General features: G+C 40.2%; 1 protein-coding gene across 12 annotated transcripts in view; it reads right to left on the reverse strand.

Moving 5' to 3' along the window:
* Positions 1-25,947, reverse strand: part of MPDZ (multiple PDZ domain crumbs cell polarity complex component) — a 162,245-nt gene extending 136,298 nt beyond the window's left edge. For 8 of the 12 annotated variants that reach the window (XM_081790895.1, XM_060609750.3, XM_060609747.3 and 5 more), the window contains exon 1: positions 25,632-25,947. The gene's annotated coding sequence lies outside the window, so the exon portion shown is untranslated. The remainder of the gene's footprint in view (positions 1-25,631) is intronic. The other 4 variants (XM_060609759.3, XM_060609756.3, XM_060609757.3 and 1 more) reach the window with 1 other exon arrangement.
* Between the last annotated feature and the right edge of the window lie 1,100 nt (positions 25,948-27,047).

Here is a 27,047-nt window from a genome sequence, read left to right on the forward strand (position 1 = left end):
TAAAGGATTAAAAGAAGAAGAAGAAGAAGAAGAAGAAGAAGAAGAAGAAGAAGAAAAGAAAGAAAGAGGACAAAAAAAGCTCAATTCAGCTGCAAGTCACTGACACTGGCTCCCAGAGGAGAGCTCCATTCCTCTGAATTTCAGAGATAAAAAATGAGTTCCATGATTTTTCTTCTCTGATGTCCCTAAAATAAATATGTGGTTTTGAGGTTTTCTAGTTTTTACAATTAGTAGCCATGACAAAGAGACAAGAGGTTAAAAAAAATTGCTCCTTTCTATGACCTATACTTCATCCCCAGGATTCAGCTCTAAGTATAAAAAAACTCATCTGTAACCACAACTTTCCATCAAACTGCATGGATTTTCCTTCTCACCTCACCATCAATCCTCCCCCTTCACCTATCTCACCACCATGTGGAAACAAAGGGGTACCTGGGTGATAACAGTGGGTCATGGCCCATGGGTAAGATGTAAAGTAGATCCAATACATGTCAGAAGATACCAAATTCTTGGGGTTTTTCTGGACAATTCAGTCTAGGAGTGAGGATGATGGGTCAGAGGGGCAGTAAAGAGAGGAAATGAGATGTGGATACGGTAACAAGTAGGTGACTCCAATGCTGGGGCAGAAGCAGTGGTGAAAACAGCAAACATACATAACAACTACCACATCCTGGGCACCGTTCAGAACATGTTATCCAACTAACCCGTTTAATCTTCACACTATCCATTCGCTTTACAAATGAGGAAACTGAGGAAGTGGGAGAGTAAGTAACTTGCGCGGGGTCATACCACGGGTACATCACAGAGCCAGAGGTGAACCCAGGCAGCTTGGCTCCAGAGCCAATTAACAATTTAACTTCTACAATATGGTCCTCTTGTTAAAAGGAAGATCTGCTTTACCATCCTCTTCCTCTTTCCAAGTTCAAAACTATGTTGACTTTGCCCTACACAATGAGAAACCAAAGGAAAAAAACAGAGGCCCAAACTGCATGGAGTCTGAAATGGACTGGGGTAGATAATGCAACCAACAATCCAGGCAAAGGTTTGAGTAACTCAGAACGAAGCACTTTGGAAACTACGGGTGGGTACATGAAAGAAAGATCAGTAACATTCACCATTTATATCATGTCCATGTATGTTTAAAAAAATCACTTTTAAAATCCAAGATTTCAAGAAAAATCTCCAAGAGAAAATAAGCCTCCTTACATCAATATTCGACATACATTAAAAAATATGGCTGTTATATTTCAAGGTGCTAAATCCCTCAGCACAATGAAAATATGCATTTTTTAACAGTGTCAAAAACATACCTGCCGTACACTAGTCCCTCTAGTTACTGCCCATGTAATTGAACCACTATTTGGTTACAGCCGATCCTGTTTCAGTAGCCATGACACTTAGAACTACAAGACACACCCATAAAAGGCTCAATGAATTCAGCACCTATGAAGCTCTACAGTGCTGGGCAAGGGCAGTCTGCACACATTACATCACGGGAGTAGGGACACTGACCCTCATGCTCTCCACAGTATCTTCCACTGCCTTGCATATATCTGCTCCATCTTCCAGATAAGACAACAGAGGGAGGGAGAGACTCAGGTCTGACTCAAGGTCACGAAGCCACTAAGCAAAAAACCCAGATTTGAATCCAACTCTGCCTGATTTCAAAGCCCATATTCACTCTTTCACACAGCCCCATATTTTCCATATTGTACTGCAAAGATCACGTGGTGGAAATGCACAGTTAGATAAAAAGACTGTGCAAAAATCGAGATCATACTGTGCATATTTTCAGACCACAACGCTATGAACCTCGAAATCAACCACAAGAAAAAATTTGGAAAGATAACAAATACTTGGAGACTGAAGAACATCCTACTAAAGAATGAATGGGCTAACCAAGAAGTTAAAGAGGAAATTAAAAAGCATACGGAAGCCAATGAAAATGATAACACCACAACCCAAAACCTCTGGGATGCAGCAAAGACGGTCATAAGCGGAAAATATAGCAATCCAGGCCTTCCTAAAGAAGGAAGAGAGCTCTCATACACAACCTAACTTTATGCCTTAAAGAGCTGGATAAAGAACAGCAAATAAAACCCAAAACCACCAGAAGACAGGACATAATAAAGATCAGAGCAGAAACTAATGCTCTCAAAACCAAAAAAAAAAGTAGAACAGATCAATGAAACCAGAAGCTGGTTCTTCAGAAGAATTAACAAAACTGATAAACCACTAGCCAGTTTGATCAAAAAGAAAAAGGAAAGGACCCAAATAAATAAAATCAAGAATGAAAGAGGAGAGATCACAACCAACACAGCAGAAATAAAAACAATAATAAGAGAATATTATGAGCAATTCTACGCCAGTAAAATGGGCAATCTGGAAGTAATGGACAAATTCCTAGAAACATATACACTACCAAAACTGAAACGGGAAGAAACAGAAAATTTGAACAGACCCATAACCAGTAAGGAAATGGAATTAGTAATCAAAAATCTCCCAAAAAACAAGAGTCCAGGGACAGATGGCTTTCCAGGGGAATTCTACCAAACATTTAAGGAAGAGTTAACACATATTCTCTTGAAGCTGTTCCAAAAAATAGAAAGGGAAGGAAAACTTCCAAACTTCTTCTATGAAGCCAGCATTACCTTGATTCCAAAACCAGACAGAGACCCACTAAGAAGGAGAACTATAGAACAATTTCCTTGATGAACATGGATGCAAAAATCCTCAACAAGATATTAGCCAACCAGCTCCAACAATACATTAAAAAAAATAATATTATTCACCATGACCAAGTGGAATTTATACCTGGGATGCAGAGCTGGTTCAATATCCACAAAACAATTAATCAGACAAAAAAAAGAAATAAAAGGTATCCAAATCAGCTAGGAGGAGGTTAAACTTTCTCTTCGCAGATGACATGATACTCTATGTGGAAAACCCAAAAGATTCCAACAAAAAAACTGCTAGAATTGATTCATGAATTCAGCAAAGCTGCAGGACAGAAAATCAACACACAAAAATTGGTTGCAGTCCTATACACCAACAATGCAGCAACAGAAAGAGAAATTAAGGAATCGATCCCATTTACAGTTACACAAAAAACCATAAAATACTTAGGAATAAATCTAACCAAAGAGGTGAAAAATCTATAAACTGAAAACTATAGAAAGCTTATGAAAGAAGTTGAAGAACACACCAAAAAACAGAAAAATATTCCATGCTCCTGGATAGGAAGAACAAATATTGTTAAAATGTCGATACTACCCAAAGCAATCTACATATTCAATGCAATCCCTATCAAAATGACACCAGCATTCCTCACAGAGCTAGAAGAAATAATCCTAAAATTTGTATGGAACCAGAAAAGACCCCGAAGAACAAAAGCGTTCTTGAAAAAGAAAACCAAAGCAGGAGGCATCACAATCCCAGGCTTCAAGCTATACTACAAAGCTGTAATCATCAAGATAGTATGGTACTGGCACAAAAACAGACACTCAGATCAATGGAACACAATAGAGAACCCAGAAATGGACCCACAAATGTATGGGCAACTAATCTTTGACAAAGCAGGAAAGAATATCCAATGGAATAAAGATGGTCTCTTCAGCAAGTGGTGCTGGAAAAACTGGACAGCAACATGCAGAAAAATGAACCTGGACCACTTTCTTACACCATACACAAAAATAAACTCAAAGTGGATTAAAGACCTAAATGTAAGACAGGAAGCCATCAAAATCCTCGAGGAGAAAGTAGGCAAGAACCTCTTTGATCTTGGCCGCAGCACCTTCTTACTCAACATGTCTCCGGAGGCAAGGGAAACAAAAGCAAAATGAACTACTGGGACCTCATCAAAATAAAAAGCTTCTGCACAGCGAAGGAAACAATCAGCAAAACTAAAAGGCAACTGACAGAATGGGAGAAGATATTTGCAAACGACATATCAGATATAGGGTTAGTATACAAAATCTATAAAGAACTTATCAAACTCAACACCCAAGAAAACAAATAATCCACTGAAGAAATGAATAAACATGAATAAACACTTCTCCAAAGAAGACATCCAGATGGCCAACGGACACATGAAAAAATGCTCAACATCACTCATCATCAGGGAAACACAAATCAAAACCACAATGAGATACCACCTCACACCTGTCAGAATGGCTAACATTAACAACTCAGGCAACAACAGATGTTGGCGAGGATGCGGAGAAAGAGGATCTCTTTTGCACGGCTGGTGGGAATGCAAACTGGTGCAGGCACTCTGGAAAACAGTATGAAGGTAACTCAAAAAACTAAAAATAGAACTACCCTACAACCCAGCAATTGTACTACTAGGCATTTATCCAAGGAACACAGGTGTGCTGTTTCGAAGGGACACATGCATCCCAATGTTTATAGCAGCACTATCAACAATAGCCAAAGTATGGAAAGAGCCCAAATGTCCATCGATGGATGAATGGATAAAGATGTGTCATATATATATCACACACACACGCACGCACACACACACACAATGGAGTATTACTCGGCGATCAAAAAGAATGAAATCTTGCCATTTGCAACTATGTGGATGGAACCAGAGGGTATTATGCTAAGTGAAATTAGTCACAGAAAGACAAATATCATATGATTTCACTCATACGAGGACTTTAAGAGACAAAACAGATGAACATAAGGGAAGGGAAACAAAAATAATATAAAAACAGGGAGGGGGACAAAGCATTAGAGACTTATAAATAAATAGGGAGAACAAACAGAGGGTTACTGGAGAGGGATGGGCTAAATGGGTAAGGGGCATTAAGGAATCTACTCCTGAAATCATTGTTGCACTATATGCTAACTAATTTGGATGTAAATTTAAAAAAATTAAAATTAAAAAAAAGACTGCAAGACAATGTATTAAGTTGTTAGTATTTGTATAAAAGGGGAGGGAAATGTTTATGTAAATAAAATTAATATATACATGTTTACAAAAGCACAGAATATTTCTGCAAACTTTCCAAAGACACTAATAGTGGGATTATGAGGGACTAAGGGACACCGAGAAACTTATTTTGCACTGCATTTCTTTGGGGCTTTTAAAATTTTATATCAATATTAAGGTTGCCAGATTTAGCAAGTAAAAATACAGGATGCAAAAAAATTCAAATAAATTTCAAATTCAAATAAATTTGAATTTCAGATAAATAAATAATTTTTCAGTATAAGCATATCCTGTGCTATACTTGGCACATACAACTAAACGATTTTTTGATTATCTAAAATTCATATTTCTAATTAGACATCCATTTTATCTGGCAATCCCACTCATACATATATTTCCTTAGGGGAAAATCAAGTTTTGAAAATCATTTTTACTTTAAGGCCTTTATGCTTCTTGCATAAATCTCTTTACAAATCTCTAAAGATTTGAGCTGGACCCAATGACTGTGCAACAACTAGTTGATAATACTAGTTTCAGCAGGGGATAAAAATCAGATCACATTTGGTTTTACTTAGAAATAGGACCTGATTAATTGACTAATCATTTTATTTTTCAAGAAGTTGTACTGGTAATGTGTGGGCACAGATTGTATGCAGTAAAGAATCAGTGCTTCAGGCATAAAATAGATCTTTCTGTCCAATGCAGATTATATGGCAACTAACAAGTGAAAATAAGCTTCTGGCTAAAAATAACCCAGAAAGAGAAACTGTCCTAAACGCATAAAATTTTCTAGTTATCTTAAACAATTCAACCGTGAAAGGGGTAAAACTTTATTTTTTATGTTTTGCTTTTAATCCCAGTTAGTTAACATACAGTATTATATTAATTTCAAGTGTACAATATAGAGATTCAATAATTCCATACATCACCCTGTGCTCATCATGACAAGTGCACTCTTCATTCCTCATCACCTGTTTAACCCATCCCCCACCCCCCCGACTCCCCTCTGGTTAATCATCAGTTTGTTCTCTAGAAGAGTATGTTTCTTGATTTGTCTTTTTTTTCCCTTTGCTCATTTGTTCTGTTTCTTAAATTCCACATATGAATGAAACTATATGGTATTTCTCTTTCTCTTATTTCCTTTAGCATTATACTCTCTAGCTCCATCCATGTCATTGCAAATAGCAAGATTTCATTGTCTTATGGCTGAATAATATCCCAGTGTGTGTGTGTGTGTGTGTGTGTGTGCGCGCGCACGTGTGTGTCTCACACCTTCTTTATCCATTCATCAATCCATGGACAGTTGGACAGCTTCCATAATTAGGCTATTTCATTATAGTACTGCTATAATCAGCCAGGTGCATGCATCCTTTCAGGATTAGTGTTTTTGTATTTTCTGGGTAAATACCCAGTAGTACGATTGCTGGATCATAAAGTAATTCTATTTTTCACTATTTGAGGAACCTCCATACTGTTTTCCACAGTGGATGCACCAGTTTGCATTCCCACCAACAGTGCAAGAGGGTTCTTTTTTCTCCACATCCTCACCAAAACCTGTTGTTTCTTGTGTTGCTGATTTTAGCCATCCTGACAGGTGTGAAGTGATACCTCATTGTAGTACTGATTTGCATTTCCCCGATGGTAAGTGATGATGAATATCTTTTCATGTGTCTGTTGGCCATTTGGATATCTTCTTTGGAGAAATGTCTGTTCATGTCTTCTGCCCATTTTTAATTGGATTATTTGTTTTTAGGTTGAGCTTTATAAGTTGAGTGGGGTGTTTAGGTTGAGTTTTGTAAGCTCTTTATTTTGGGATACTGATCCTTTATCAGAAACATCATTTGCAAATATCTTCTTCCATTCTGTAAATTGCCTTTTGTTTCACTGATGGTTTCCTTTGTTGTACATAAGATTTTTATTCTGATGATGCCCTGATAGTTTAATTTTGCTTCTGTCTCCCTTGCCTCAGGAGACATCTAGGAAAAAAGATGCTATGGCCAAAGGAGTAAACTTTAAATGAGCTTGTTGCAATGCTTTGTGGCTGGTCACAGTCACTCAGCATCTATTTACTGCACACAAATTTAGCATCTGTCTCATTTACAGTGGCCTGGGCATTCCTGAAGGGAGCAGACAAATGCAAGGCTGTAGTCATTAGCAGGGAGTCTGTCACAATGTCAACTGGCCATGAGAGCAAACCTTACACTTGTAATCACAATTCACATTCTAGGGTAAGGTTACTGAATGAGGACTCCAAAAGCACAGAAACATCACCCTACCCACCAATGTTAGTGCACCCATCCGATAGAAAACACTCCACTTCTTCTTAGTATCTGCTCTTTTCAAATTCCCCTTCATTTCCATAGGCTTGATCAAAAGGCATTCGTGAACAAAATTTTTATTTTCAAGTTCACATTTATGAATCTTTCCGAATTCCTTCGATAATAATAGAATTTATTAATTCTATTCTGTTCCCCAGAATCAAAGGAAATCAAGTATTAAATAACCTTGCCTTCCCAATATACTTGAAATGCTAATTGACAGTCCTGTCATTCCTTTATAAAACAGAAAGAAAAATTACCTGTCCAAAGTGAAACATGCTAAGGGGAGCACAGGGCAAGAAAAGAACTCAAATTCTGTTCTTTACCGATTCAACAACACATGGGGCACCTATGTGACTGCCATGTTGTTGGGTGGCAGAATTGGAAAAATGAAGACATGATCTGGGAACTCATGGGCCAAGCGAATAGAAGAAAAAAATAATAAGCAGACGATTAAAATACAAATGACAAAAGCAGGGCACCAATCCCAAATTAAAAAGAAAGAGAAGGCTTCCTGGAGGCAAAGAGCCCCACATAGAGTCCTGAAGATCAGGTGGGAGTCAGGGTGAGAGTCATGACTCTCAGGCCACACAGAGGCAAGAGCACACAGCTCCTTCTGCGCACTGCAAGTAGTTTCTTTTAATGTTTGTTTGTTTATTGAGACAGACAGACAGACAGAGAGCATGAAGGGAGGAAAAGACAGACAGACAGAGAGAGGAGAGAGAGAGAATCCCAAGCAGGCTCCGCACCGTCAGCATGAAGCCTGACATGGGGATTGACCAAAAAACCGTGAAACCATGACCTGAGCTGAAATCAAGAGTTGAACGCTTAACTGACTAAACCACCCAGGTCCCCCCATTAGTTCCTTATACGTGGACTGGGCCTGGAGAAAAGGAAAAACAGGTGATAAGGCTAGAGATGTGGGTACAGGCTAAATTACTACAGGCTCTGCATACCATTCTTAAAGAGTTCAGACATTTAATTTTGGTTTGTAGCGTTTTTCATTTTTTGTTCTTGTTTTTGAGAGAGAGAGAGAGAGAGAGTGAGAGAGAAGAGAGAAGAGAGAGGAGAGAGAGAGGAGAGAGGGGTTGTGGGAGAGAGAGAATCTTAAGCAGTTTCCAGCCCACCATAGAGCCCAATGCAGGGCTCAATCTCATGACCATGAGATCATGACCTGAGCCCAAATCAAGAGACAGGGCACTTAACTGACTGAGCCACCCAGGCGCCCCTAGACATTTAATTTTGAAGTTTATTTGGTATAGTGGATGACATGGTCAAACTTTGTTTTAGAAACATCACTGTGATAATGGTGTGGAAGACGTGTAAAAAGAGAAACTGGAAACAAGAAAGCCAGGTAAGAGGCATTTTCAAAAACAGACATGAAAGTGAATAAATGAAAACGAGAGACAGATTCAAGAATTAATGAAAAGCTATAAGCAACAGGACCTGGTAATGTGGAAGCAAGGACGATGAGCCTAGGATGAACCCCACATTCCTGCTTGAGTTTATGACTGGATAGGAATATCAATCACCAAGATACAGAATATGAGAAGAGGGTGTGGTATGACTATTCCAGAAATTAAGATGGGTCCTGACCAAGAGTTTAAAAGGCTGAGTTCTAGTACTTTATAATGCTGCTATCAACTGAACTTATCCCCCAAAATTCATATGCTAAAGTTGTAAACTTCAATGTGATTGTATTTGGACGTAGGGCTGTTCGGACATACTTAAGGTTAAATGAGGTCATAAGGGAATGGTCCTCATCCAATAGAATTAATGGTCTTATAAGAGGAAGAGCTATTTATCTATCCCTTTTTCCCTCCCTCTTTCCACATGCAAGTACCAAAGAAAAGGCATGTGAGGACACAGTGAGGACGTGACTATCCACAAGCTAGGAAGAGTTTTCACCAGACACAAAACCCTACTAGACCTTGATGTTGGACTTCCTAGCCTCCAGAACCATGAGGAAGTAATTTCTGTTGTTTAAGCTACCTAGTCTGTGGTACTTGTTATGGCAGCCCAACCTAACTAATACAGATTTCAACCTTTCCACTGCCTCTGCTCCAAGGAATATGCTACTGCACACTATTCTACATTCTTCTCTTCCACCCATAACCAGGAGAACAAGGGTTGGGCTCCTCACTTGAGGGAAGACAATCTAAGTGCTGACCTGAAAGGCAGAACTGGGCTAGAGTCTCTCTCTTGGGAACTGAAGAGAAACACTGAGAGAATAAATGAATAGTGGTGAAGTTAGAGTTGAAAAGATAAGAGGAAGAATAATGAAAAAAAGGCTAAGATAAAGCACAAGCCTTAGTTATAAGAGAACAAAACAAATGAGCTGATAGAGACATAACACAACTGACATGAGAGTGACAGGTATTCCTTGTGAGATCCAACACAGCCAATGAGAGGTAAACAGAATAGCTGGTCCATAAGATGCACAGTCACTGACATTCATTCTTACTGTGAACCTCATTTTGACAGAAAGAATTTGTATGAGGTTCTGTTTGTCCCATTCAAATACCTACCAATCACAGCCTGTTTGGGTACAGCATCACACTATCATACCCCAAAAAAGCAATCCTTCCAAGCATCCTGCTTAAGAAGTACCCTTGCTCCTTGAACTACTTCATTTGGACACACTAGTTCCAATAAGAATTTGAGGGAGCTTTCAGGCAAAAGTAAATTTAGTAAGACCACTGAAATAATTAAGAATCTTACAGGGGGGATAGTTACATCAGAAAAACAAAGTATAGGGAAGCAGCTGCTATGGTAGGTGAATAAAATACTATGAAGTATTCAGTTTTGTTTTGTTTTTAATTTTTTTAATGTTTTTATTTATTTTTGAGAGAGAGACATCAAATGTGAGTGGGGGGAGGGGCAGAGATAGAAGGAGACACAGAATCTGAAGCAGTCTCCAGGCTCTGAGCTGTCAGCACAGAGCCTGATGCGAGGCTCAAACTTGTGAAACACAAGATCATGACCCGAGCCAAAGTTGGACACTTAACTGACTGAGTCACACAGGCGCCCCTGAAGTATTCAGTTTTGACCAGAGCCTGAGCAAAGCCACCAGGTTCCAACCAAACAAAACAAATCCACTGTTGAAAAGGCATATAAGATCTAACTGACAAAGGCATAAAAGATCTAATTCACCTTACTAACTGTGAAAAAAACACAAATAATTAAAATATTTCTGGCTTCAAAATTCTAGTCATAGGAGAACAGAAATATTCACTTCAAACTCCACTAGAAAAATAAGCCAAGTATGCATGTTAAAAGATTTAAATTAACAAAGAAAGAAAGAAAGAAAAGAAAGAAACCAGAAATGGATATAATTTATAAACCAGGAGAAAAAAGATGCAACAAAGAATACTCAAGCAATCTGAAAGAACTTGGGAACAGAGGGGGGGGAAAAAACGAAAAAAGGGAAAATCATAGTCAATAAAAAACACGAAACAAAGGGACTAAAATAAATTCAAATATTTGTATTCACAATAAACACAAACAGGTTAGATTCACTTATTAACAATAAATTCACAATCCGAGGCACTAGGTGGCTAAGTCAGTTAAGTCTCCCATTCTTGATTTCGGCTCATGTCATGATCTCACAGTTTGGGAGATCCAGTCCAGCATCAGGTTCCACACTGACAGCATGAAACCTGCTTGGGATTCTCTCTCTCCCTCTCTGTCCCTCCCCAGCTTGCACTCTCTCTCTCTTTCAAAATAAACAAACAAACAAAAAGGAATCCAGATTTCAAACATGAAATTTAGAGTTGCAGAAGAATTTGGCATTGTTCACCTATATTAAAAAAATGTGCATATATATATAATGATACACACACACACACATATACATAAATGAAATAACAATATATGCTTACATATAAATATGTATACATACAGACTTTCATTATATTCAACAATGAATTAAAAGGGTACATTCTAAAATCAATTACAGTATAAGTTACTTTTAGGTGTAGACAGATAAAAATGGTAGTCTCAGATCACAGAGAAATCCAAAGGGTGCCTTAGCTTTCTCTATTTTTTTAAATAAACTATACTTTTAAAATATTTTTAAAGTATATATGTAAAAAGTACCCAGGTTGAAATATTTATGAATAAAATTGTGAAATGGCTGATTTACTTCTAAGAAATGAAAGAGGACAAAAGCAACAGGACTGGCCATGAACCTAAGGCTGTTGAAACTGAATGATGGACACGTGAGGATTCTCTATAATAATACTTCACTGTGAAATGTACATTTGAAAGTTTTCATAATAAAAATTAGAAAAACCTGGGCAGTAACCATGTTAAAATGTTAATAACTAGTTTTGGAAAATAGAACGAGAGAAGAGTATTTCCTTTTTTATAATTCACAATGTTTTTCAAACCCTTCATTCTTGCTCAGGAAAAATAAAAAAAGATTTCACCTCAAACTACTAAGTTACTTAGAAAAAAAAATGTCATTGATAAATGCTGCCAGAAAATAATTGTCGCAGGCTATATTACTTAACTCCCGTGAAAGGAAATGAAATATTCTGAAAAGATTTCTTCAAAAATTAGTATCTTGTAACGAATTTTCATTTTTATCGTTAAAAATAAGGCTTTAGAGGCAGCTGGGTAGCTCAATCGGTTGAGCTTCCAACTTCATCTCAGGTCACGATCTCGCAGTCCGTGGGTTCAAGCCCCACATCGGGCTCTGTGCTGACAGCGCAGAGCCTGCCTGGAATTCTCCCTCTCCCTCTCCCTGACCCTCCCCCACTTCACTCTCCCAAAAATAAATAAGTCTTTAAAAAAACAAGTGTCTTTATTCTGATTTCCTGATGGCTACTCAGATGCTAGCTTTACCAGTCTGTTTTAGTAAGAGCCTTACTAAAGGCTAGTTAAGAGCCTAGTAAAGGCAGAAGCTAATGGCTGTGGATTAGCCACCCACTCTGTGAGAGAGAGAGCAGCAGGGCAGGAAGTGATGAATGCCCTTCGCTGCTCTACTTCGGAAGGCATATACAGTGCAGATGCAAAGCCCCACCTTTGGAAATGATGGGTGAATCCAAGAGAGTACACATAAATATAAGTCTGTTTCAAGTAAGAGAAAACTTATCTTTCATGTATACTCAAATGACAATTCAATGTAATAAACAGTCACGTATCTAAGCTAATACTATAAGAGAGAGAAACAGCAAATTAATCCACAATTACGCAGACATACATAAATCAAAATCATTACTTTGACCAAGAATCCACATACTTTAAACAAGTTTTGGTGAAAATAATATCGCCTCATTCCTTTTCACAGTAATTTCCTAACAGGGAAAAAAAACCTACTGAAAAGGAAAATACACATAATATAGAAATTGGAATATTTTGTTACAGGTAGATTTTCACAGTATAGTTACACTAACAAACATGCTGATTAAACTTCTTTTGGTTTTGAAAGTTATTTCCTTTTATCTTTAAGACCGTTGGCTGGCAGTAAAGGGTTCATTATCCCTTCAAAAAGTACGCACATTCTACCCTTAACTGCAGATTCCCTAAAGCACATGCTTACTTTATAAAGACATTTACCAGATTCATAACCACTTCCAGAATTACACTCTTAAATCATATTTTGTGATGCTTTTGAGTTAATTTCCCCTATTTGCTACGTGCACCAAAGCAGGAGTCCAATGCTGGTGTTGAAAGGAATGTCAGAAAACATCCGGCTCAGAGACAAGACAAGCTGAAGCTCACCTCCCGAGGAGGGGCTCCACAACAAATCGGCGGTGTGTCTGGGATTAGAGCCTCAGGCTGCCTGCTACTATTACTCAGCTGGTCATCTGAAAGGCCGGACTTTCTCTTTAAATTTATTAGACACATCAATTCTGTCTGTAATCTACTGTATTATATTTATTTCCTTTCTCCTCACCCTCACTCATAACTTCACACACACACACACACACACACACACACACACACACGAGAAATACGGACTTCACAATACCTGCTCTCTGGGGACCCATTTTTACATATTTTCCATGCATACTGTCCTATCTTAGTACATCCCCAGAAGGACAGCAGCCCTCCCCCCAAACTGTGAACTCACCCCAAACATGGTGACTCAGGGAAAAGATTTAGATGCTTCTGAGAATGCCCATTCAGCCCTTCTGTTTCTCACTCCCTAGTTAAACTCAGAGGAATTCGGATTGTTGGGCAGTCTGCCACGATTTGCTACCACATTTTCAGTGTTAAGGACCAACATGCAACAGGCCAGCATATTTCTTGGACAGAACCAGAGCGGAGGACCCCTCCAAGGGCTGCCCTTGCAGGGGAACAACAACGGGTCAGCATCAGACTCCAGAGGCAGGTACTGCTCATAGAGCACTCACTCCAGGCACAGAATTTTCTTGAGGGAAACCAAAAATGCATAGAAGGATTAACTTCAGGCCACAGAATTCTCAGGTGCAATTCCTGAACTGGCAACATTAATCCTCCAGGGAAATTACTCCAGGTTCCTGCCTCCTGCCCTTTTGCCTGCCTGGAGTGAGGCAATTCTCCAGTGGACCCGAAGCAAACTGTATCCTTGGTGCTTAGAAAAAGCATGGATACTCCAAGAGTCCCCATGGGACCCTGAAACACAGCCCACAGCTGCTGTTAGGACTTGTCAACTGCAGGAGGAGGTACAGAAGTATCTGTCATTTCTCAGCTGCCCTCTCAGAGACAGGACTTTCATTGAGTTTGTGAGATCTCAATGACGATACCCAGGCAGAACAATATACAGCTTTGTCAGCTGTGACTGAACAATTCCTCAGGGTAAAGCCTTAAAGGACAGTATAGAGATGTTTTCAATGCAGACTAAACTGCAGAAAGGCAGGGGTGGGGGAGGAAAGAATATTATAACCCTACTGTTTCAACTTCGCTCCCCACCCAACTACCTCAAGTTCATGCTCTTCAGCCAAGATCCATTTTCTAGGGCTTTTTCCCATCACTTTTCAAATAACTCTACTTCTGCCATTTCCCCATTGTTGTTCCTTATGGTTTCTTCTGTTTGGGAATCTTTTCTACAAAAATTAGGAGGACTGCAATCTATCATCATATCGCCTACTTGGCTATCACGAAGCTATAGATATTTTTATCCTTTCCCATCAATCAGTGCCTCCTAAATTCAGTTTGTGGCCCTTATGATCTCCCCCTGTTGAATCTGGATATGAACAGAGATAAAGATTATAAACTTTACTCAGAAAAGGGCAGGCTCAAATTTCCGATAGGAAGTCCTCTGGGAAGAGAATGGCATATTGGAGGGATATTTAATGTGGCCTCTCTTCTCTCCTGTACTTTGCTTGGGGTGACTAGTAGTCTGCATCCCCCGGTGGCTTGGTTTCCTGGTCTGCACACAGAAGTACCATGTGTGTACTGAGAAGGGCTGCTGAAAGATTATGCTTTCTCTGGGCCCATTTTTGCTATTCTTTTCATGAACCAATTCAGAACCCTTAAATTCAGCTGAAAGAAGAAATCAATGTATGTTTTTGCAATTACTAATGCAGCATTTCGAATACCTTATCTGAAAACATAAGAAAATTTCCTGAGTTTTTACTCTTTCCATAATATAACCTGCTAATACCACATTTTACAGATGTGGAAGTGGAAAGTCAAAAAGATTACTTTCTCAAGGTCACATAACTCAGACTTTTACTATGCAATCATATTTCGATAGCCACTATTATGTAGGGGTACCAAAAAGTCTATGTAATAAAACATCAACAATTATCTGAAACTATCAATCAAAAGTAATCTAATTCAGCTACAAGAGGATTTGGGGACAGAGAAGAAGAAAGAAATAATAGGCTTAAAAGCCTTATTCAATCTGATTGGATGTCTGTTAGTAGCTTCCCTAAGTAACAAAGTGTTTAATTTTCCATGTCATTTTGCTGATTAAAAAAAAAAAAAACTTTATTCCTCAGGTATAAATTGACTACCAAATACTCCCTTCAGGAGGCAAAGTTTCCAAACATATATTCACCACTGATGTCTAAAATGTAAACTTGGTTGTAATCCATAAATTAAAGCAATAACTTGTTATTTGGGGCCTTTAAAAATATGCTGTTCAGTAAAAAATAATAATAAAACTGCATATAAGAATTGATTGCTATTGCATCTACCATAACAGTAATTCTCCCAGGGAATTAAATAGTCTCCATGAGTGACTATTTTTGGCAATAAACTAACATTATGTCTACTGTAGGAAATGAAACTATTTATGAAATAGCCTTCCTGTATCCCTGTCTTCTTAAACAGAGCATATGTGCTTCACACACATACATTTCCTTTAACCCTACCAACAGTTTCATATTAGATACACACATTTTTAAAGAAGAAAATTGAGGCTCAGAAAGATAAAGTGTTTCCCCGAACCTGATGAAGCTTGTAAGCAAGAGAGCTGTCATTTAAAATGAACCCAAGTCTGATCTGATTGATATCTGACTGATATCAAAACTAAGACCTTTCCACCTCACAGCTCTGTGCTCTAATAAGACTACTGCAGATAAGAAAATAGTTATTTACCTTCAGATTATGTAGCCCCAGGCACCTTTACTTTCAGAGTTCCCAGAATACTTTATAAAGCTCACTTACAAAACCACTATACCTTTTTATTAATTGTAAGATCCTGAGCTGCTGTTGTAAAGTGGACATTTACAATAACACTCAAAGTGACTGGAAATAATAAGCAAACCAAAAGCTACTATTATTATTTTGTTTTCTATTAATGTCTGGATGCTAATCTCTCCATTTTGCTACTTCCAATTTTCTATCAGATTAATCAGGTTTATTAAATCAGTAACTCTTTAACAAATGAAAATCCAGCATTTCTGAACTGGAATTTGCAAAGCACAATAAAGAAAGCACACAGCTTTCAGGAAATTTCTATCCCCATTGCTGAAAACTATACATACTTTTGTACTGCTGAATATCCCCCAAGTCACCCCCAACAATACTTCAAAGAAGTAGAAATGAATCCAACCATTGCAAACTCAAATTCAGCTTACACAAAGAACTGTCACTTAAGAGTATTATGTTGTCTTCCAGAGAGGACAGATGGAGAGAGAATAGGTCTGATGTGTGGCAAGACAGAGATAAACAAATAGGGCACGAACGGAATAAAAAATAATGAGGTGAGGAAGCTAAAATGGAGAAGAGATAGAAAACATGGAGGGGCAGCAAGATAATTTACAAAACTCTGAGAAAATTCCTTAGCATTCACTAGCCTAATAGGAGGTGGAACAGGGTGTTAACGGAGATTCCAGACGCACAAGAACTGAATCACTTCCCCCAGCAAAGTGAAATCTGATCTCAAAGGAAAAACTTCAACTCTATTTTCTGTCACCAACCAAGTAACCATACACAGTAACAATCATTAAGTCTGAGTCACTTTCCTTGTAACTAGCTTGTCAATATCCCGTAAGATAAAGTGTGTGAAAGTATGGAGAAAATGAAAAGTGCCGTACGAGCATTACGCATTATTATTAGCATCAGTATGGTTAACTGATATTGTCCTAATTTTAAGAAAATTAGCAAAAGGGCACCTGGGTGGCTCAGTCGGTTAAATGTCTAACTTCTGATTTGGGCTCAGGTTATTTTCTCACAGTTTGTAGGTTCAAGCTCCGCATCAGCTCTGTGCTGATAGCATGGAGACTGCTTGGGATTCTCTCTCTCTCCCTCTGTCCTCCCCTGCTTGTGTGCATGTGCACTCTCTCTCTCAAAATAAATAAGTAAACATTTAAAAAAAAACAAGAAAATCAAAGCAAAAAAATCTATCCGTATGTGTGTGTGTGTGTGTGTGTGTGTGTGTGTGTGTGTGTGGATATACTCACACACACACATACACACAGCATTATTTCACCAAGTTTTAGCCACACACTTATGTTCCCCTAAACAGAGTTAGCATGAAATATTTGTACAGGATCCTTCCATTCTCAAATAAATAGGCACTCTCACATCTTATTTTGTATTCATAATTTTGTTACGTTTTTATTCAAGAGGGCCTCCCAAAGTCTACAAATTGTAAGCCCCACAATCTGTATCTGCCTCTATCAGATGGACAGATACGTAACTTCTGAGCTCTCAATTTAGTGGAAAATAGTTAAATAACTACACTGCAATGGGATATGCTAAATTCTGTGAGAGTACACTGGAATCCAATGCTCTCAGCATGCATTAGAAAGAATTTGGAGATGTGACATGTGAACTGTCCCAAAGAAGGCACAACCTAGGAGTTCTGCCTAGAAGAGGCAAGGGCATGAAGAGGGAAGGGCATGTCTTGCTAAGAAAGAAACCACAAAGAAACCAGAGAATTTAAATGACAGGAGTTCTATAGTACAGGGCTCCCAAACTAGACAGGAGCCAGGAAAGTGATGTTTCAAGCCTCCTTGGGCCCTTGCCCTGCAGGTGAGGCAGTGCATATAATAGATACCCAGGACTAGGGGTGTGGTGGGGCAACTAAAATTCATTTCCTGGAAAGACAATTTTGGTAATAGGGTAAGTAACTTATGAAAAAGACAAAGAAATAATGATAGCATAATCACGTTAGGCTGTTAAAACAGACCAATAGAAAAATAATATAGGCCAAGATTAAGGCAAAGACCAGAAAAACAAGGAAATACAGACACATTCATTAGAGAGAAACGAAAAAATTCAATGACCACTAGATGTGTTCTGGGGGCAGGCAGACTGAGTAAGTAACAGCAATGGAAGCTGACTCGCAATGTTTCTAATTTGGGAAACCAAGAAATATTGGGACATTGTTAGCTTAAACAGCAGAAAGAGAATCGTCTTCTATTTTTTAGAGGAAGGGGCGGAAATACACTCCTGTGAACATAACCAGTTTGAAATGTTTCTAGAAAATAGGAAACATTAGAATTTAAGCTCTATGAGGGCAGGATTTTTTGTTGTTGCTGCTGTTGTTTTCGTGGTAGTGGTGGTCCCTTCTTTTCTCAGGGCTATATCCCCAGAACCACAAACAGTGGTGGGCACGGATTAGGCACTAACTAAATATTTGTTGAAAGAATGAATCAACTACACATGTGCATCTATGGAGAAAAGAACTTGGAAGACCTAAGAGTAGGTGATCACTAGCCTCTGGGTGTCGCTGAATATAAAAGACATTAGTCAAGAAGTAGGTAGGGATTAACAAGGAGAGAGAACTAAAGTTGGAACCCTGGGGAACATGAACATTTTAAAATATAACTCAATATATAAGAATTATTTTAGTGGTAAAAATCAATTAGAAATAAAGACCCTTCAACAAGAAAGTGAACGAGGATGTTCAAGGAGGAAGGGAGGGAGGAAGGAAGGAAGGGAGAGAGGGAGGAAGGCAGGCAGGCAGGCAGGCAGGCAGGCCGACCGGCCGGCCCTTCATGCTCTATCACTCTAAGTACCATATGCATAAAGCACCCACTATGACTAACACACTAGGCAAGGTTATTTGTGATACTGATATAAAATAAAGCTTATTTGACCTCACTTTGGTTCCTAGACCAATGTGAAAACAAATTACTTACAGAAGATAACCTTAATAAGATCAAATTAAAAACAGGGTGAGATCAAAGTATTTTTTTTAAGCAAACTCCACACCCAACGTGGGACTCAAACTCACAACCCTAAGATCAAGAGTTGCATGCTCTACCATTGAGCCAGCCAGGTGCCCCAAATCAAAATATCTTAGACATCAACCAATCATCTGTGAGGTAAATTAAAAATCCTAGCAGAACTGGGGCACCCAGGTGGCTCAGTTGGTTAAGTGGTCCACTTTGGCTCAGGTCATGATCTCATGGTTGGTGAGGTTGATCCCCACATCGGGTGAGCTTGAGACCCACTTCAGGCTCCGTGCTGACAGTGTGGAGCCTGCGTGAGATTCTCTCTCTTCCTCTCTCTCTCTCTCTCTCCCCTTCCCTTCCTCCCTCTCTCTCTCTGCCCCTCGCTCACTCATGCCCATTCTCTCTCAAATAAAAATCCTAGTAAAATCTTTATTTCTTCAAAAATGAAATAAAGTCTACATATACAGAAAAGAATATATTTAAAAAATATAAAATCAGCTATAATCCTCTCTTATTCACCTCCAAACCAAAACAAACTCACCTTCAGATCATTTGTTAATTGAATATGTATACAGTCAAGAGGAAAACAAAATTTGTTCATAATAATAAAAGCAATGTATTACATAATTGGAACTAAAGAATGACTGGAGAGAACCTTGTATTGCTCTGACAGCAAAGAGATGTCATGGTCTAAATCAGCAGATAAGCCTGTCAGTGGTAGTCTACACTGCTGAGAATACACTGAGGCAAGTCAGCAAAAGAGATGACAATTTACATCTTGCTGGCAAGATTACAGGTATTTCAGATTAGGGAAATTTATACAAAGAAATCCAAATTCATATGAACCTATCCAAACATGAAACTTAGCCATGTAAGATAAATAAGCATGGACCAATTCAATCCCCTAATTACTAATTGACAGAAAACTGTTAATAGGCTACACTATTTAGTTACCACATATAATTCCACAGGACTCAGTAGGGCCATCCTGACAACTGGTATTTTCTCTCTGAAAACATTTTAAGAGGTCTTATTTTCTTTCAATAAACATGACTATTTGCTTCTTAATTAACTCAACCACAATTTAACTACATTCATTAACAGTCTTTTACTATTGTACTCAAAAGACTGTTAACATTAAGATTATAAACCAACTTTTACTTTGGTAATAACCCAGAGAACACATCTGCCTTAAATGTTGTTTGAGTTTTGTTTTGCTTAGCTTTTGCCACTTAATTTCAATTAAGTGACTAAAATTAAGAGACAAACATATAAATGTTAAAAGCGGCCCCCAAAATCCGAGTGATGCCAACAAGAACAACATGTTTTCACAATATAACGATCATCCTCTCTCCAATTCTTGGTACCTTTGACGATGTTAGTTGTAACATGTACTGAATGGCAATTACTTAGATAATTTAGGCACCAAATTACAACTTAGCAAATTTACTATATGATTGTCACATAAATCTATCCCAAGAAATCACAAATAAATTCATCAAAAACTATAAAAACTACAAAAACATATGCAAATAAGTCAGGAGAATTAGGCAAGCAGTCTTAAAGTTTTGAGCTCAATACTGAAACTGACTTCACAAAGTAGGATACATAGGCTTAGCCTCAACACTCATGTGACCTTTTTTTTTACTTGATATCTTTAAAGACTAGAAAAATTTTAAATCTCTATTTTACAATTGTTAGTTTTTTTTACAAAATATGTAATTTACATATTTTGAAATCTCAAGTAATCTTATATAAGGGCATTTAAATTTTAAGTTTATCCAAAAGAGGCATGAATTTAAGAGTCAGTAATAGTGTCAAATACAAAAGTCTAACAAAACAAAGTCAAAACCAACAACAAATACAACACAATGAATAAAGTGCAGGAGAATTCTAAACTATTTTTTTTAAGTTTATTTATTTGGAGAGAGAGCAAAAGCTTAAGCACCTGAGCAGGGGAGGGGCAGAGAGCAAGGGAGAGAATGGATCCTAAGCAGGCCCCCCACTGTCAGCGTGAAGCCCAAAGAAACCCTGAAATCTTGACCTGAGCAGAAATCAAGAGTCAGACCCTGAACTGACAGAGCCACCCAGGCAACCCGAAACTATTTCTTTAAAAAAACCTCTGAATGGTATATCCATTCAGTAAGATGAACTAGTACTCAGCAATAAACAGTATTAAACTATGAAGAGAGGCAACATGGATGAATCCCAAAACACAAAGCAAAAGAAGTCACATAAAATGAGAGAATATCTTGTATGACTGCATTTATTTAAAACTCTAGAGAATGCAAACTACTCTGTACTGACAGAAAGATCACTGGTTATAGGACATGGGTAGGTAGGGGGGACAGGGAAGTTTTATAAAGGGCCATGAGGAAACTTTTGAGGGTGACGAATATGTTCACTATCTTGATTATGGGGATAGTTACACGGGGGGCAAAATTCAACAAACTGCACTTTCAATACATGCGGTTTGTCACATCAATTACAAATTACACATCAATAAGAAGGAACTAATGTAATGAATGCTCTGTCCATAAAAAACAAAGGCCAGTTTCTCAGTGAAAACCAGTAAAAGAAAACAAGTGGCCTCTGGCTTCCTCAAATAGCAGTTTCTCTTTCTTCCCAAACATCAAATTACCACAATAACACTTAGACTCACACAACAGCCTCCTACATGTCCTCCCTCCTTACCCTAAACCAGTCCATTCTTCAAGGTCACCACCAGTTTATAGCCTAAGGTCTCTTTAAGAAGTTTGTTATGTGCTGAACTGTGTCCTTCTTCCCACTGCCCCAAAATTTACGTGTTGAAGTCCTAACCTCCCATACCTCAGAATGTCCTTGTATTTGGAGACAGGGTCTTTAAAGAGGTAAAATTAAATGACATCATTGGGGCTCCCCTCATCCAGTATGACTGGGAAACACAGGGAGAAGATGGCCATCTACAAACTGCCAGGAAGCAATCCTATGTTGATCTCCAATTTCTTTGAAATCCTGTAACTTTAACATGTGTAAAACTTTTCTTATTCTTTCCTTTCTTTGTGTGACTACTTTTTCGACCAAGACAGTAAGCTTCTAGAGCAGTATCTTATTTGACGTTCTCCTCAGTGCTTAACCCAATGCAACATGCGTCCTAGTCCAACTATTATTATCTACTGAACAAATAACTACCTCTGATCTTCCCAGAAAATATTTCACAGGAAGGCAATGGATTATTTAAGTAGAAGTAGTTCTTCATCTCCTTATTCGCCCACACAGAACCCCACTATAATTATTTAACCATAGTACATCAACTTTACCATACTAACCCTAATTTACAAGAGAAAATAACACCTTTCTTGTTATAAATAAGGGGTTGATAATGTACATAACAATGTAACAGTACCAAATGAATTCCTACTTTAGGCCAAATGTACTTTAAAAGCACATACAGCTGTTTGGGAAATACAATGATGATAAAATATATCATCAGTCATATGTCCCACTAAGAATTCTATGGGAAGTTTTCTGCCTCTTCATTTTGAAGTATAGGATCTCTCTCTGGCAGATGTGTTGTTTGCTCAAGCATGTATGGGGACATTTCCAGTCCAACACATCAACTTTGCTTCAAGATATTTTATGAAATTCACCAAGTACTTTGTACATATTATAAATGTACAACGTGGAACCAACCTGCAACTCAACCTAAGAGAGTCAGGTTATGATCTCAGACTTGGAATGTAATCTGAACAAAATAATCTGCCTTTAACTCAGGGCAGTTAGTTATCTTCTGTACAATTCACTGCTGAATGCCAGCTTCTAAATCCCTTAATCTTAACTCTAGACAATGGGTCCACTTCTTCATTTGTAAGGCAGAGCCTCCACACGCCAGCAGCTAATGGGTAAAAGCCTGAATCAATGCAAACTTACATTTCAAGGATTTCCACAAATCTCTCTGAGTACTCCCACCTTGCAGTGAGACAGTAAACTCTAGGGACAGCCTCCACTCCTTCATGATATCTGTGCATTTCAAAGGTATCTGAAATGCAAAGAAGTCTTTAACAGTCAAACAGGGCAACGTCTATGTAACAGGAATTTGGAGCACACTAAAAACTGCAACTGACATCTTTCCCTGCCTAAGTCAAAAGCAACAGGCTCAGGCACTCAGGCAAAAAAAGGAAGAAGGATGGTAAAGCGAGAAAGAAAACCAGAAACGAGACATGGGAAATGGAAAGAAGAAAGACCAATGGGAGCCAAAAAAAAAAAAAAAGAAGAAGAAAAGGAACACATGTTAGAGGCATGTTAGTAATACTGAGAATAAACTTCATCATTTTTTGTTTCAGCAAATGTTTAGGAAGGAGGAGGGAAGAGTCAAGCCTCCCCAAGAAACTGGCTTTGTCTCAAGTGGTAACTTCCCTACAAAAAGGAATCTATGATGCCCCCCAACCTCTGCTGGTCTCTACCTAAAAACACAAAACTATAATTTCAACCTGCTCAGGTAGCAGGGCAGTAAGATGTCACTTGGACTAACTGCAGAACACCCTGATATTTGCCTATCTATATTAAAGTAACTACGCACACAATTTTTGCCAATCAGAAAACCCACTGACTGTATTCTAGATTCTGACCCAGAGCAATACTGAAAGGTTAAGAAATCTTTTTGAGAGTGAAACTTGGAAATGAAAAAAATCCAACACATTAACTTAATCTGACTATTGAGGAAAAGTCAGACAGTTCAAGGGATACCAGAAACAGAGCATGAAAGGCAATGAGATTATGTACCCATCGCAAGAGGGAGCATTTAAGCAATACTTTTAAAGGTGCTCTGCGTTGACACTTTTTTCTGTAAAGAAAAGAGTAAATATTTCATACTTTGAAGGTTATACATCTATGTCTCAACTATGCAACTACTCAACTCTCCCACTGCTGCTTTGAAAACAGCCACAGACAGTAAAAAATCACCATACACGATTGGAATGAGTGAGGCTGTGTGCCAATAAAACTTTACTTATGCACATTAAGATTTGGTTTTCACATAATTTTCACATGACATATTATTCTTTTGATTTTAATTTTCAACCATTTAAAAACGTACAAACGATTTCTAACTCCTACACTTTATGGGTAAAAACAGGCTGCTGCTGGCCATTGTGGCCTATGGCCCTTAAGTTTAGAGACCTCAGCTTTAAAAGACCCTATTATGAACTCAGGGCAGAGATAGAGCCCAATCCAGATAGACCTGCCAATTTGCAAACTAGCTTATTAGCTAGCTGGAAATCTGAGGATCCTTGACAAGACTATCCTCACCACTCTCTAACCCTCTCAGCCCCTCTTTCAGGCAAGGGCACAGGTGCACCCATCCAGAGTTTTGCATTGAATTAGAAGTTCAAACCTAAGAACTTGGAAGTTTGTCGGTTTTTTACATGTACCAGGCGCTAAAGCATGTATTATACAAATTTAGCTGACTCGACCCTCTAAAAAGGTTCATTGTAGTCACCTATACCCACATTCAACATATAAAAACTCCCAAGCCCCAAACCATAATCTCATAAGTTTTTAAGATAATGCCCCCCCCCCCACTCCATAAAAGGTAACCTAAATGAGCGATGTCTAGGGAAACACAAAAGGTATATTTACACCACGGCTGTGCACCAAAGCTGGATGACAGCATCTAGACACTTTCCAGATTCTTCCCCTCTGGACATGTAAGGAATATGGAGAGTATTCTTTTTAGGCTGAAGTCATGGTCCTCTTATCTGATGCTACCAAAGAAACCCTAGCCGCCACCGGCACCCTCCCCACACAAGGCATGTAGCGCCCACGCCCGGGTTCCTCGCAAGCTGAACAAGCTCTGCAAGCCCCGCCCGCTTGGATGGAGACGTCCAGCCGCCCCCGACTCGCACCCAGCCACTGCGCAGCGGCGCCCACCCCCCAGTCCCCCGCTGTCGCCTGGCCCCTCCTACGTTAGGCAGTACCAGCCTGAATTCCCATGTGATCTGCAGGAAAGAATAGCCTGGCCTTTGGGCCTCCGCAAGGAACGCAAGCAAAAATGTACACCATCACCACCCCCGACACACACACACACACACACAAACACACACACAACTTCCAAGACACAAAGCATCTCCCGAACCGCGCTTCCCGAGAAATATCCGGCTAAGAATCGCAGACAAAGGGGCCCCAAAGACGCGGGGTAGAGGAAGAGGGTGGCGAGAGCAAACTGATCCCACCATGGGTGGGGGGGGATGAAAGGGGACACGATCCGCGGGGGGTTGGGGCGGGTACCAATTAACGGAGCTCTGGGGTCCCGACGACTAGGCTGGAGACGCCAGTCTGGGGGGCCTTTCTCCCCACCCGCTACCCGCCTGGCACAGCATAACGCTAGAGGGGACGTCCGGCCTGGACCGGGGCCACACCAGCGGCGAGCAACAGGCTCCCGCGCCCCCGAGCACTGGCTCGCGCGCCAGGCCCGCCGTTCCCCTTTCTGGCACCATCCTCGGGCCCCTCCAGGCGAAGAAAACGAAAAAAAAACTTTTAAACCGTTTAGAGTAAGCGAGGGCAAAGAGGGGGGTGGGAGGGCTGAAAGGACTGGGACTAGCGCTCGGGGGCCATGCAAACAGCGAAGGAAACTTCCAGACCCCATCCTTTTAAAGAGACGGAGGAGCCGCGGTTTCCCGGTACGGCCCGGCCGCGTGGGGTGGGGCGAGTGCACCCCGCCCGCCGCCCGCCCCGCGCGCGGAGCCCCCGACGCCCGCGCACCTTCCCGGCCGGCGCGCGCGCGCAGAGCGCGGGGGCGCGCTCCGGCCTCCGGGCCCGGGCCCCGGCGCCGCTTACCCGGCTAGCGGCGGCCGCCGCGGGCGGGGACGCGGAGAGGGAGGAGGGCTGGGGAGCCGGGGTCGCCGGGGACTCGGGTGCCTCGCCTCGCTCGCGCTCGCCCTCTTCTCTGCTGAAGTAACGGCCCGGCGGGGAGCTCCGGGATAAACGCGCACAGAAACTCACGCGCGACCGAGAAACTTAATCCCGCCCGGCCTGCGGCGGCCAGACGCCAGTCTCGCGCTCCGCCGCGCCCCCCCCACCCCCACCCGCGCGCCGCACTTGCGCCGACCGGGACTGCCGAGGAGGAGGCGGCGGTGGCGGTGGCGGTGGCGGTGGCGGCGGTGGCGGCGGCGGCGGCGGCGGCGAGGCCGGAGCTGCCGGGGCTGCGTGACGCCTGCGGCCGGCGGGGCGGCGGGCGCGCCTCGGCCAATCAGGGGGCGCGGCCCAGCCCGCCGGTCCTGGGGTGCGGGGAGTGGGTTCCGTGCGGTTGCCTGGGGAAATACGGAGCGCCCCGTTACTTGGGAATATCCAATAACAAGGAATAATTATTTTGGTCAAGTGTGGCCCGTGCAATGTTTGGGACATACGAAACATTTACACTAAAAAATTATTCATTGTTTATCTGAAATTCGAATTTAGCTGGGCGGCCTGTATTGTCGTTTCTAAGGCTGGCAACCTGTGGGAACTGGTAGCCTGTATTTATAGTTTTGAGGTCTTAATTTTTTTTTTATTTTTATATTTTATTACGTGGACTGCCTTGTGGATGCCTTCTATATGGGTAGCTTAGGTAAGTGGTATGGGATGGTGACGAGAAGCGCTTTAATGAGGCATGGGGCGCGGAGACGAATAATCTCACATTCTAACTTTCAGAACTTGGTGTGCTTCTTAGACAACCAATTAACAGACAAAAGCTGTAAACCTCAAAGAAGGGTTCGGAATCGCACGGTGCCAGGAAAAAACCTACTCATTTCTATTTTGTGCCATTAAAGGATGTTTCTGATACCCTCAATTCCTGAGTCCCAGGAATCTTCTCTTGGAAGAAAATTGCTCCTTGTCTCCAAACATAAATCTAATATTAGGGCATACATCAAAGATACTCAGAAGTCCAATTTAAAATATTTACAAGAATTTCTTTTAATATTCTGAATTAAAAATTCCGATTTCTTTGACAAACTTGTAATTTTTTTTTTTTTTTTGGTCTACTAAAAATAGTCCATTGTGTTTCTCCAGTATTCACCAAATATTTAAGGGGAAATACAATTTTTAAAACACAGAGCTGTAGACGGAGACTGATTTGAGCTATGTTTAATGAATAAGCTTCGAATTAGATCATTTGCCCGCAAATGACTGGGAGTAAAATGAACTCAAGTGCCCTGGGTGGAGGAAGTGTCCTTGGCCCAAGACCCACTGTGCTGTCTCAAAAGTCGGCATCAG

Source organism: Panthera onca, chromosome D4 (assembly GCF_046562875.1).
Source record: "Panthera onca isolate mPanOnc1 chromosome D4, mPanOnc1 haplotype 2, whole genome shotgun sequence".
Classification (NCBI taxonomy): domain Eukaryota; kingdom Metazoa; phylum Chordata; class Mammalia; order Carnivora; family Felidae; genus Panthera; species Panthera onca.